Source organism: Mustela nigripes, chromosome 7 (genome assembly GCF_022355385.1).
Source record: "Mustela nigripes isolate SB6536 chromosome 7, MUSNIG.SB6536, whole genome shotgun sequence".
In the NCBI taxonomy this organism is placed as follows: domain Eukaryota; kingdom Metazoa; phylum Chordata; class Mammalia; order Carnivora; family Mustelidae; genus Mustela; species Mustela nigripes.
The window spans coordinates 122,754,944-122,769,194 of record NC_081563.1 but is presented as its reverse complement, the minus strand read 5'-3'; the positions used below and the strand labels follow the sequence as shown (position 1 = coordinate 122,769,194).

The 14,251-nt window shown below is 45.2% G+C and overlaps 1 long non-coding RNA gene across 2 annotated transcripts in view; it reads right to left on the bottom strand.

Moving 5' to 3' along the window:
- Positions 1-6,047, bottom strand: part of LOC132022758 (uncharacterized) — a 103,112-nt gene extending 97,065 nt beyond the window's left edge. Inside the window, exons 1-2 of one of the 2 annotated variants that reach the window (XR_009405697.1) lie at positions 5,750-6,047; positions 3,246-3,379 (exon numbers count right to left, since the gene is read on the bottom strand). This is a non-coding gene — a long non-coding RNA (uncharacterized LOC132022758). The remainder of the gene's footprint in view (positions 1-3,245; positions 3,380-5,749) is intronic. The other variant, XR_009405698.1, reaches the window with a different exon arrangement.
- Positions 6,048-14,251: the final 8,204 nt, after the last annotated feature.

The window sequence follows — 14,251 nt, the reverse complement described above, 5'->3', positions numbered from 1 at the left end:
AAAGTCAGACCCAGTCTCGAGACACAAGGCCCCGACTCCTTTGCTGACTGGCTTTGGCTCAAGGACTCCCTGACAGCTTTCCCAGAACTTCGTGAGACCGAATTTTCCTGAAAATGCAGGGTACACTGGGACACTTGTACCCAATTGTCTCCCTGTGCCCCCTTCCTTTGGGGTCTGATGGCTCTCTTGGCCTTTAAGCCGTCTCGCTATTTCCTTTGAAAGGCATTTTTTTCCCCTAGTAAAATCCTTACACAATTAATCCCATCCTGGTGTCTGCTCCTCGAAGGACCTGGACTAACAAAACCGGCAAGGCAATTCACAGTCTCCAGCGCAGATTCAATAAGGCTTGTAACACCTGCATGACACAGGAATGGGCGTGTGGCGGGCACTCAATAAATAATAGCTGTGTGGGGACAGGGCGGGGGCGGCGGAGGGGGCACAGGGAAGTCCTGCAGAGCTAGCTACCGAGGAAGGACTGTTTATACTTGGGAGGGGGCAGGGTGGACACGGGTCTGAGGCAAATCACTGATTCTCCTTCACCCCCAGAATGTTTCTGTTACGGGAAGATCCGGTTAAAATCAGTGCCCAAGTCAGATGAAAGGGGGAAAATAGACTCTAGAAAGTTATTACAGGGAAACTGAACTACTATAACTTAGCATTAGCCATTTCAGATCCTTTTTTTTTTTAAGAAAGGGGTGGGAGGAAGAAGAAAAAAATTAGGGCAGGCCCTAAAACACAACTACACAAAATAAATCCAGTAACTTGGGTTGATATATCTCCTGTTGGAAAAATTTCTCCTAACCAGAAATTACTTGTCATGACGGCCTAAGAACACTACTCTCATGAGAATGTTTTTAGAGTGCAATCCAAAGCCCATGCAAGGCTCTACAAAAATAATAAAGAATTCCGAGGAGAAAATACAGAGTGAGGGGAGACATGATGGAGGGAAAAGTGCATGTCATCTGCAGAGGACACAAAAGTTCCATGGAAGCTTAACCAACATTATGTACTTTGCACACAGTAGGAGCTTAATGAATGAGTCTTCCAGAAAATTAAATGGCTCAGTCAGAGTTATAGCTCACCATTCATGTATCCATTAAAGAAAGAGTCATAGAGGGGCACCTGGGTGGCTCAGTTGTTAAGCGTCTGCCTTCGGCCCAGGTCATGATCCCAGTGTTCTGGGATTGAGCCCCATATCAGGCTCCCGGCTTGGCAGGGAATCCGCTTCTCCCTCTCCCTCTGCACATATGCCCTCTCTGTCTCTCTCTCTGATAAATAAATAAAATCTTAAAAAAAATTTCTTTGTAGGATGACCATCACGTGCCAGGCCCTGCACTAGGCCATGACGGTGCCCCAGTGAATAAGACAATTGAGGTCCTTGCCCTTATCACCCTGCAAAGAAACCTTTGCAGACATTTCACGTGGGGACTTCTACTTCTGTCTTTCCACAGACACAGCCTGAATTGGTGCCCACGTCTATCAGATTTAAAGCCCATACACATTGCTTCTGAAATATTTCCTTGCCTCTAAAACCAAGTTGACCCACCCATGCAAAATTACCTCCAGTGCAACCTTGGGTTTCCATGGGCCTCTGCATTAGTTAGCTATTGCTGTGTAACAAACTACCACTAAAACTTAGCCCTTGAAAAGGACACTTAAGATCTCGCAGAACTAAGGATGGATTTAGCCAGATGGTCTGGCTCGGGGTCTCTCATAGGATTTCAGTCAAGGTGTCTGTTGGGCTGAAGGATCTGCTTCCAAGGTGGCTTGCACACATGACTAGCGAATGAATGCTGGCTATTGCCAGAAGGCCTCAGTTCTTTGCTACGTGGGTCTCTCCAGAGAGCTCCTCATGACATACCAGCTAGCTTTCCCCAGAGCAAATGATCTGATAGAAAGACAGAGACAAAGAAAGACACAGAGACACCAAGAGATGTCTGATGTCTTCTATAACCCAACCTCAGAAACAACATGCCATCACTCCTCTTATATTCTTTTGGTCACACAAACCACCCCCTGGTATGTGGCCGGCGGAGGGGAAGAGGACAGGACTCCCACCGGGTGTGAAAACCAGGAGGCCAGGGTGGTCATGGGGTGCCATCCTGGGGACTGTGACCACAGCCTCAAGGAGAGCCTCCTGGTCCCAAACTCCACCCAAACCTCAGTGGGGGACAAGTACAGATTTCACTTTTTGAAAATACAAAGGCATGCAGCAGTCAATTCACCGGGTCCTGGTAACCTGGTGTCCGCGTCGCAGAGAACTGTGTTCCCTCATGTGCCATCCCATCATAGGCCTGCATGGAAGGACCCACGGAAACAGATCCAGGGAAGTCACTGGGTTTTGTTTCGCTGTTCAGTGTCCTCCTTCCTCCGAGGACCCATCCTGGAGTTACCTCTCCCACTTCTTCTCTGTTTTCTCCAATCCCTTCAACTTTTCATTTTATCCTTTTGCATATTTTGTACTTGTATAATTCCTCTCAAAGCTTTTGTGGATTGAGGTGGAGTATAAAAACATTAAAAAAAAAAAAGGTCTTTGTCTTAAGACTGATGACTTGCACACATGCGCCATCTAGTGGTAAGAGTGCTAACTGCCAAAATAGAAACAGGGATTTTTCCTGATTTGTTGGGGTTTTTTTCCGGGGAAGTAGGAATGGGAGGAATGGAAGAGGAAGGAAACCGGAAACCTCTCTCAGTGCTTTGTCGGGGAGTTCAGAATGCTGGGCATTTAAGAGGCTCCAGGTAGGGCAAAGGAGCAGGTGATTCAATGGCTAGCATCCAATACGATCTACTGGAATCCAAAGAAGCCAAAAACTAGTGAAAACGTTGCAAATGAGAAAGGCACCGGTGGTAGAAGGGTTAAGCGAAAGGTGTTAGAAAAACGAAACCATGAAAATAGACCGGATTCAGGCAAATGATCACTTGAAAGGTACTTCATGTGGGCTCACTGCGGGCGTGAGCCATTTTTTAAGCCTTCACATTAACAGTAGGAAGAAGAGTCAAGTCTGATGTTTTGGTTTTACTCATGAGAAAACTGGGGCTCAAGAGGCACTGAGCCCCTTGTTCAACAGAGCCTGTTAGGTCCTGGGTGATTCTGAGATTAGCCCTCTTTCCCCAGAACCACACTGCCTCTAATCATACAAAGCAGATGCTTATATGGGCTTTCATTTTGCATAGTTTCAAAATAAAAATCAGATGGTCACATAAAAATGCTGCATCCAGCAGGTTTCCAAGGAATTATTACTCACTGGTTTTCAGCTGCACCTTGGCACACACCCCAGGAAGTCAGGATGGAGGAGATGGTGATGAAACACTGGTTTCATTCACCTTCCCTGGAAGGCGGAAGCCCTTCGTCCACATAATAGGGAGGGATTGTAGAAGCCTGGGGCAGAGAAAGTAAATTCATTCATCCAGTGTAAACCTGGCATCCGCTCTGGGCCAGTCTCTTGGAGGATGCTGCAGTGGCGAGATCAACAATGCACTGGCCATATCCATTTGTACCCCGATGTGTGTTCTTAGACATGACAGCTAAGGTAGAGAGCTTGGATCTGGAGGGCCCTTGGAGATCTAGCCCATGGGTCTGTAGTCTCAGACTGAGCTGTCTCGGACACCCTGGAGTCAGAGACTTCCAGGGGAGTGAGGACATCGAGCTACTATCTAAGTAGGAACCCTATCACACTGGACAGCATAGTTGTAGAACATTTTAATCATCTCAGAGAATTCCACAGGGCAGAATTCTACAGGATAGCAAATCCAAGAGTGTTCTTTCCTGGATTTTCTGCATCTGAGTCTTACCAGTTCTTCTAAGCCCTGTAAATACTAATAAAAGCAGAGACTGAAATGAGTCACTGGTTTCTGGAAGGGCTGGAGCCCCACTGCAATGGCTGTTCCAGATCTGATATTCTTGGGGGAAAATGACTTACTTAAGATAGAAGACACCTGGAGGTCAGTTCCTTGAACTTCTCAGGCTCCTAGGGGCACCTGGGTGGCTCAGTGGGTTAATGCCTCTGCCTTCAGCTCGAGTCATGATCCCGAGGTCCTGGGATCGAGCCCCCCACATCGGGCTCTCTGCTCAGCAGGGAGCCTGCTTCCTTCTCTCTCTCTCTCTCTATGCCTGCCTCTCTGCCTACTTGCAATCTCTATCTGTCAAATAAATAAATAAAATCTTAAAAAAAAAAAAAACAAAACTTCTCAGGCTCCTGTGCTGGTGAAAGGACCCAGAATAGGGGCAAAAGAAGAAAAGGGAGCATGAAGGGCCTCAAGTTTTGAGGTCAGAAAGATCTAGGGTGCTATCCAAGGTTCCTCATTACCAGTTGGGTGAACTCTGGGCAAGCCTCTGCTCACCAGCTTTCTTGCCTGCAAAAAGAATCTAAGACCCACAATTGTCTGAGGGTTAAATGAGACAGTGGATGAGACAGTGCCTGGCCATGAAACGTGCAGATTTCTTACTCATGTCTTCTGCCCCCTTTGGATGCTTTCTACTCTGCTGTGGACAGGAGCCCCACATCGCCTTCTCATCGGGTATCACGTGGAGGCTAGTGATGGCTACCTGTCCCACTCAGTCTCTCCGTGGAAATTTGTTATAAAAATGCCAACTGCTTGGCCTCATCTTCTGCTTCATACAGACAAAGAAAACAAGTTCCTGAGAGCAGCAGCTTAGAGATTAGTAGGCAAACCAGTCACTAGATAGCTAGTGTGGGGCACGCACCAGAGAAGAGCATGGAGGAAGCAATTCTGTGACCAGGACAGGAAGGGCGAATGGAAGTCAGCCTGCTCAGCAAGCACGTGGGAGAACCATACCAAGCAGAGACAAAAAAGGGAGACTGGAGAGCAAGGTAGATCTAGTGATGCGGGTCCTTGAGCACCGGGCCCAAGGAGTTTGACTTGCAGGGGAAATGAAGCCTCCAAAAGGGAGTAAAACCGTATTTGAATTTTGAGAATTTTTCTATATTGCCAATGCTTGCCTTCAAAGAGGCAAGACTGGAGGAAGGGAGGCCAGCCTTTATTTGCTCTACTCGCTCCCTACTTCACGGTGCTCCAGTCACAAAAGGCTTCTCTCGTCCCTTTTTAAAAAGATTTTATTTTTATAATTTATTTGAGAGAGAGAGCAGACGGAGGGGAAGGAGGGAGGGGCAAAAATAGGGAAGAAATGGGCTCCTCCCTGAGCAGAGACCCCACACCCAGCCCCCCCCCCCCCCCGTGGCCCCATCCCTGGACCCTGGGATCATGACCTGAGCCAAAGGCAGATGCTTAACCAACTAAGCCAACTGAGAGGTGCCCCCCTCTCAGTTCCCCAAATCACAAAACACTAAGTTCTACCCCAGGGCCTTTGCACTTGCAGTTCCCTCCGCCTACATTACTCGTCCCTTGGGTGTCACAGAGCTTCCTGTTTCTCGGCTTCCAGGTCTCAGATCGGGTATTTCTTCCTCTCCGGAATCTCCCAGTCTGACTTAGGGCTCCCTCCATCATTCTCTCTTGTAGCACCCTGTTTCTTTTTTCTACTTACCACAATTTGACATTTTACTCCTATCTGTGTGCTGTGACCAGTGTCTTCCCCATTAGACGGTAAACTCCGTGAGGGTGGGGCCGCGTGTCCCCCTCCCCCATCGGTGGGGCCGCGACCCCCCACCCCACCCCACCCCACCCCCTTTCAACCCCGGGTCCCCAGGCGCAATGCCCGGCACTAAGCACACTCCCAATAAACACTGGCGGGATGGGACCGTTCGAATGGCCGGCGTGATTATGACTTAACCTGAGGCAGCAAAACCGAGAAAAGGGGATCACCACCACGCGAGGCGGACAGGACAGGCGTGAGGCAGGAGTCAGAATTCGTTCCAGCCGCAGCGAGCGGACGGCACGACTCGCCGTACGGACCCGTCAACGACCTTTTACCCACCACACCCTCAGGCTTCCCTTCAGTAAAATAAGACCGTCACCCCCGCAGCTGGCAGAACGAATGCCCTCCAAGGCAGGCTTGGGCTACAGCCGACGGTCGTGGTGGCCCAAAAGAGGGCAGCCCGGAGTTGAGAACACCGGCAGGACCAGCTGACCCTCCCCGGGGAGCGGAAATCAGCGCCCGATGGGAAGTCCAAACATAAAATGGATCCCCCATACGCGAAGCGCCATGGTTCAGCGTCCCCTCATAAAGCGTCCGGGGAGCAACACAGAGGGGGGGGAGTAATGTAGGACCGCCATCATTTGTTTCTTTTTAAAATAGTCTTCCCATTGCTCAGCAGATCCCTCTAAACAGTACTTCGTGGGAATCTAAGCTTGCAGAATTCTCAGGGCGATAGTGTAGAAGGGTATCCCAGCATGGGATAACCAGGAGGTGGATGGGCAGACGTTCGCGCGCTGTGCCACCTGGTGGAGAAGGAAGAGCCAGTGTGGAAGGCTCGCCGCGACCCTCCGCTTCCCCACTGGTTTCCGCTCCATTAGGAACGACCCCGGGGAGAGGGGAGAGCCACAAGCCCCAGAAACCTAGGTGTTACTACATTTCCCAAAGGTCTGTGCGCAAAAGGAGGGGGGCCGAGCCGCGACTCTGCTCCCTGCCTCCAGCGTGCGGGCTCTTCTAATCCAAAAGGTTTCGCCTCCCGGGCTCCTTCTTCCTTGCCTCTCAAAGCCCCGTAGAGGCTGGGCACACCGGGTACGGCCCGCATCTAACCAGCTAGGGAGAGCTAAGCCCTGCGGGGCCTTCTGGGAAATGTAGTTTCCGAAGGGACCGTGACAGCCGCGGGAGAAGCCGTGAGCCACTACAGCCAATTAGAGTCGAACTGGGGTCCGTCACGTGACCTTTGCTGTCAGCCGTTCTGGGGCTTCGTTTCTCACCTGCTCGAGGAGGGATTCCGAGCTGTGGGCAGGCTTTCCTGCTAGCCCCTGGTCTCGACCTCTGGACTGGCTTCCTCAGGTCCTGAGCTGTCCTCGTTGGCCCGACGCGGCGCCGCCAGCATGTTTGCATATACTTAAACTCGTCCTGGCTCTCCGTGACCTCGTGTCAACTTGCAGGCGCTGTAGGACGTCATCCTGCTCTTCTACCCTGGCCTCTGCAGCCGCCCAGCTGAGCCACTCGAGTTGCTCCAGAGCTTTAGTGAATAAGCCATGAATCGGCTATTGGAACTCATCATCTTTGGGAACGTTTTCCACTACCTGTTCTCCCTCTGCCACCTGGTCCTCACCCATGACCGTGTCGCCTCAGAAACATGATGTGGGAGGGGGGCTACATCCCCTAACCTTTCGGGTTGGTGACACCATCATCAACGTCTCCCATCTCAGTTAAACTCTAAACTCCGTGGGTTGGGATAGCCCTGAGGGGAGGAGGCTTTGAAAAAGCAGAAGCAGGGAATCTGCTGCCGAGACCTCTGGTAGTACAAAGCTTTCGATGGTCTATCTTTGTTGATTTCCACCTTATTTTCCTCCTTCTAAAAGGGGGAGAAAGGGGTGCCTGGCTGGCTCAGTCCGTGGAGCATGCGACTCTTGAGCTGGGGTCCCAAGTTTAAGTCCCACCTTGGGTGTAGGAACAAACAAATGAGCTTTAGGAAAAAATTAAGAGAGCATGAGAATGAAATGCAAAGCCAAGCTAAATATTAATTATGAGAATCCTAGAATGGCACTTTGGTATGAGAGTGGAAGATATTATACTCACACTGAAGTCCTAAGTAACATGTAAAGAATGCAATGAGAAATAACAAGAAAACAGAGCAAAGATGCTAAATGGATATGTTAATAGAGTTAAATGAACTCAGAACAATAATGTCCTTTAAAAACCCTTATGATGGAAAAGAATAGGGTGTTTCGGAGGCGAAAGTCAGTTGTATGCAATGTTTTGTTAGCCTTCCAGAAAGATTAAGGGCTTATACCCAAAAAATTCCCTTGGAAGGTGGCAGGTGTAAGAGAACCCTGGAAGTGAGTAATCTGGCTTCAGAAAAAGTAATTTTTTAAAAAAGGAGTCTTTCTTGAGGGGAAAAGGAGATCTAAACCAGGTATATTTGGACATTTCACAACCCCACCCCGGACTCCCGGCCGCACCTTGCAGACAGAATCCCATGGAGACTGGATTCCTATTGTCTACACAAGCCATTATGCAGATTTTGGATCCCAGGCTAGAGGCCACACACAGCCTGAAAGTTCTCTGGAGGTTTGCTGTCAAGCACTGGTGAAGAGATTTGGTTTCGTGTTGTTCTCTTCTGATAATGTTTTATTAATGTATATCTTTCATTCCCCTGTAGTATAAGGTCCATTTGTCATGCAAAAACTCCATGAACTGCCATAAACCCTATCTGTAGTGTTTTCACACACCGTGTGATATTTGATAAAAGAAAAGCAGCCCAGGGGGGAGTTAACAATTAACCAGAAAAGACACGACTTTGAAAGCCATCCAGTTTGTTACCCTTCTGCCTGCCAGCCTCCCCACCTAATTCTAAATTTAAAGACTTACTGTTTACTAACAGGAAGTTACAACTATATATATGTGTGCCTCTGGGGGAAATGCATGCAGAGAATAGCCACATCTTTATATGCAAGGCACATATCCAGAACCAAACCAAACAATTCTGGACTCCCACACTGAACATTAATATTTCACGAGGAGAGCACAAGATCCCCAATGAACAAGAAAAGTTACACATTATAGAAAAAGAAATCATGTAGATATCAATTTTCATTAAGGCAGAGCAATGGATCTTCAATTATTTGTGCAGGACCGGTTTGTTTTCACTTCACTGCCCTCCAACACTTCTGTAAAATAAGAGTTTATTTCTAGAAATAAAAAAAGAAATTATAGTGCAATATAGAATATAATCCCATTTTTAATCATTATATTTAACATACATAAAATCTCCGTAAAATTGATGTAAAAGCTGGCACCTGGGTAGCTCAGTCAGTTAAGTATCTGACACTTGATCTCAGCTCAGGTTTTGATCTCAGGGTCATGAGTTCAAGCCCCACATTGGGCTCCACACTGAGTATGGAGCCTACTTTAAAAAATGAAACAAAATAAAAAATAAAAATAAAACAAAATAAAATTGCTGTAATAGCTTCCAAATACTTAGGCTTGATTTTATATTTAGTTCATGGCAGACTAGATCACCAACCCACACTTGTCTAAGGACCATATTTGAATAGCACTGAGATAAAGCATCTACAAATGAAAATCTTACAGAGATATATCACATATCACTCCCTGACTCAAACTGTTTTTATTTTTTAATGTCAACTCTTATAGAAGCCACAACTGTGTATGGTTTAAAAGGTCAACCAGGAGTGCAAGGTTTAAAAAAAAAAAACAAGTCTTCTGTACCTTCCTTCACCTCCTCCTCCCAATTCCTGTTCCCTCTTTGTCCATATTTCTGAACAGTAAGCATACAGTGCTACTTAAGTGACGTATTTCAATCTAAGATAACTGATAGTGAATAGCCATCACCCACCTTAAGAAATAAAGCATCGCATTTACAGCTGAAGCTCTGTGTTACCTTCCCTGATTTCACTTCCCCTGCCAGAGAAAAAACATTTTTTTAAAGATTATTTATTTATTTATTTATTTGACAGACAGAGATCCCAAGTAGGCAGAGAGGCAGGCAGAGAGAGAGGAAGGGAAGCAGGCTCCCTGCTGAGCAGAGAGCCCAATGGGGGGCTCAATCCCAGGACTCTGGAATCATGACCTGAGCCGAAGGCAGAGGCTTTAACCCACTGAGCCACTTAGGCACCCCAACATATGTGTTTTTTATCAGTGTTTATTATTCCCATGCATTTTTTAATATTGTTACTAGATATAGACATATCTAGTATTCCCAAATATATTGCCTTCTCATGTTTTTAAGTTTTATAAAAATGGCACAATACTTCCTAAAACTTTTTTTCGTAAGATTATGTTTTTGGAAATCATCCACAGGGGCGCCTGGGTTGGCTTAGTAGGTTAAAGCCTCTGCCTTCTGCTCAGGTCATAACCTCGGGGTCCTGTGAGCAAGCCCTGTATCTGGCTCTCCGCTCAGCGGGGAGCCTGATTCCCCCTTTCTCTCTGCCTGCCTCTCTGCCTACTTGTGATCTCTCTCTGTCAAATAAATAAAAATTTTAAAAATTCTTTTTAAAAAATCGTCCACAATAACATGCACTGCTGCAGTTCATTAATTTCTTCTGATGTCCTGGAGCTCATTATTTGAATATACCTAAATGTATCTACCCCTGTTCTTGTTGATAGAAATTTAGATTGTTTCCCATTTTCATCATTACAGGGTTGCAATGAACATTCTTATAAATATCTCCTCAAACACAAGTGCGGGAACCTAGGATATAGACCTATGTCAACCTATGTGATTCATATACTGGTGAGTGAAATCCTGAGTCGAAGGGTATATGCATCTTTATACATCTCCACCTTTAAATATTGTCTACTTGGTCTCTGAAGTGCTTGTCCAATTCACACTTATTTCATCAGGGTCGGAGAGTTCCCATTTCTCCATAAGACCACCGACATTTGAAACTGTCGACTTTAATTTCCCAACCTGATGGATTTGAAATGGTACCTCATTATGGTTTTGTTTGCATTTCTCTGATTAATGATGAGGTTGAGCAACCTTTCATGCATGTATTAGCCATTCTGGTGTCTTATTCTGTGATTTACCTGTTTATTTTTTATTCATTTTTCTATTGAATTTTTAAATTATTGACTTATTAGCTATTTTTATATTCTGTATTTGAATCCTTTGTCAATTATGTATTTTTGCAAAAAATTTCCCCCCAGTCTGCACTTTGTCTTTTCACCTTTTTCATAATGTCTTTTGATACCTGGGCATTTTTAATTTTTTTTCTGCTTGTATAAGGACTTACGTTTATTAACATTTAATGTATTATTAGCCCCAGGGGTACAGGTCTGTGAATCATCAGGCTTACACACTTCGTAGCACTCACCATAGCACATACCCTCCCCAATGTCCATAACCCAACCACCCTCTCCCTCTGCCCCACCAGCAACCCTCAGTTTGTTTTGTGAGATGAGGAGTCTCTTATGGTTTGTCTCCCTCCCAATCCCATCTTGTTTCATTTTTTCCTTCCCTATCCCCCCAAACCCCCACTTTCCCTCTCAAACTCGGACATTTTTAATTTTAAATAATGTTGACTTTATCGGCTTTTTTCTGTATAGGTTGTACTTTTTTAAAAAATTCAATTTAATTAGCATATACTGTATTATTAGTTTCAGAGATAGAATTTAGTGACTCATCAGTTGCATACGACACCCGGTGCTCATTACTTCAAGTGCCCTCCTTAATGCCTATCACCCAATCCCCTCACCTGCCTCCCCTCCAGCAACCCTCAGTTTGTTTCTGAGGCTTAAGAGTCTCTTATGGTTTGCCTCCCGTCCTGTCCCTTTCTGTTTTCATCTTATTTTATTTTTCCTTCCCTAGGTTGTGCTTCTTTTTTTTTTTTTTTAAGGTTGTGCCTTTTGTATTTTATTACATCTGTGCTGTAGCCAAAGATCATATGATATGCTCTCATATTTTCTTCTAGAAGTTTTCCTTTCTTTCTAGGTTCTTGAATTCCACTTGGGTTTTTTTTTTCTTTTTCTTAATTTCACTCAAAAAGAGCTCCAATTTTATTTTATTTTATTTGTAAAGATTCCATTTATTTACTTGAGAGACAGAGAGATACAGAGAATGAATGCAGAGAGGGACAGAGGGAGAGGGAGAAGCAGCAACCCACCCCCAGCAGGCAGCCCAACGTGGGTCCCAATCCCGGGACCCTGGGACCAAGACCCAAGCCAAAAGCAGACACCCAACCGAGCCACCCAGGTGCCCCAAGAGTTCCAATTTTGTTTTATTCTTTCCTCTGTGAATAACCAATCACTCATTACCATTGTTTTAACTGTCTTTTCTCCACTGATCTGCAAAGCCACTCTGTCATTTGTATCTGCGGTCCATCTATGGCTGTGTTCCTGAGCTCTGTTCTGCTCCAGTGGTCTCAATTTCTGCCCCAGTTTCAATGCCACAGTCTTAATGGCCACATGTTATAAGTCTTGTGTGCTACAATGAGTCTGCCATCCTCTGCTGCTTTTTCATGTGTGTTTGTGTGTTTTACTATTCTTGGACCCTTCCATTCCCATTTTATTTATTTTTTTTAAAGATTTTATTCATTTACTTGAGAGAGAGAATGAGAGGCGAGAGGTCAGAGGGAGAAGCAGATTCCCCGCCAAGCAGGGAGCCTGATGCGGGACTTGATCCCGGGAGTCCAAGATCATGACCTGAGCTGAAGGCAGGTGCTCAACCAACTGAGACACCCAGGCGCCCCTCCGCTCCCGTTTTAGATTCAGCTTGTCCTATCCCATTCCCGAAGAAACGTGTCAGGATTTCTACTGGAGTTCAAGAAAATCCACATGTTCCTGTGGAGAATTGACCTCTTTATCATATTCACTTTTTCTGCCCATGTCCCAATATATTTTCCTGTTTATTTAATTCATCTTTAAGATTTTTTCTATCATTTTTATAATTTTCTTCATAAGGTTTTAAACATTTTGTAGATTTATTGGAAAGTATTTTATACTTTTTATTAGAGTCCTTTTAAATGTTATTTTCTTTAGAATTCAATTTTTTCTAGATTTGTTGAGGTATAATTTCTTTTTTAAAGTTGTAAATGACATCTTTTTTTTTTTTTTTTTGGTAAATGACATCTTTTTAAAATTATACTTTCCAACTCTTTGTGTCTAAACCATAGTAAAACCATAGAACTGCCTTGCTAAAGTCTCATATTAATCCTAATGATCTGTAAATTATCTTGGCTTTTTCAATGTAAACAATCACATAACCTGCAAATGATTATATGGAAGTGATATGCAATTGACAGAATATTGAGCTCGCAAAGCTGTCCACATCCCAACCCCCCAAACCTGCGAATATACTACCTCACATGACAAAATGTACTTCGTAAAGGTGACTGAAGTAAGTGTCTTGAGATGGGAGAGTTGCCTGAATTACCCAGGTGGGCCCAAAGTCCTCACAAGGGTCCTTCTGAGAGGGAGGCAGAAGGAAGGTGAAGGCTATGTGATGACAGTGGTGGAGAGAGACCATGTGACGGTGGAAACAAATGTTGCAGTGATGCACCTTGATGATGGAGGACGGGGCCCCTGGCCAAAAAAAAAAAAAAAAAAAAATGTGGGCTGTGCCCAGAAGCTGAAAAAACAAAGAAACAGACTCTCTAGAGCCTCCAGAGGGAACACAGCCCCTCTGACACCTTGATTTTTAACCCCCTAAGACTAACTTCAGATATCCAGACTGCAAGAGAATAAATCTGTGTTGTTTCAAGCTTCAATGTTTACGGCAATTTGTTACAGCAGCAACAGAGAAACTAATACAGACGTGTCAGAGATAAACTTTATGAGACCTATCTGGTCTGAACTCATTCTAATTCTGTTCTGTCATGTGTGAGTTTGGTGGTTTTAGACCTGTAAACAGGAATCTTGGTTCCTCAGAACAAGACAGAAGCTCTTTTCTCCCTTTACAATCTTTGTATCATTTATTTCTTTCTCTTTTCTTCCTTTTCTGCCTGGGAAGTCTCCCCAGATACAATGCTGAACAGAAAGGTGTTAGAGGACCCCCTTGTCATCTTCCTGATTTTAAATAATATATTTTTAAAGATTCTATTTATTTGAGAGAGAGAAGAGAGCATGAGTAGGGCAAGGGACAGAGGAGGAGGGACAAGCAGACTCCCCACTGAGTAGGGAAGTCCAATGTGGGACTTGATCCCAGGACCCTGAGATGATGACCTGAGCTGAAGGCAGACATTTAACCGACTGAGCCACCAGGCGCCCCTAAATGATATATTTTTTAAAGTAATCTCTACACCTAACATGGGGCTCAAACTCATGACCCTGAGATCAAGAATAGCAGGCTCCACTGACTGTGCCAGCCACATGCCCCACATCTTGCTGATTTTAAAGGGAATATTTCTAATACTTCACCATAAAAGTATTCTATTGGGGGAAAAAAGTATTTGCTATAAAATATTGGTAGAGAGTTTCATCAAATTAAAGACATTTCCTTCTCCCCATTGGCTAAGATTTTTTTTTAAAGATTTTATTTATTTATTTGACAGAGAGAAATCACAAGTAGTTGGAGAGGCAGACAGAGAGAGAGAGAGGAGGAAGCAGGCTCCCCGCCGAGCAGAGAGCCCCATGCGGGACTCGATCCCAGGATCCTGAGATCATGACCTGAGCCGAAGGCAGCGGCCTAACCCACTGAGCCACCCAGGCGCCCTAAGATTATTATTTTTTAAG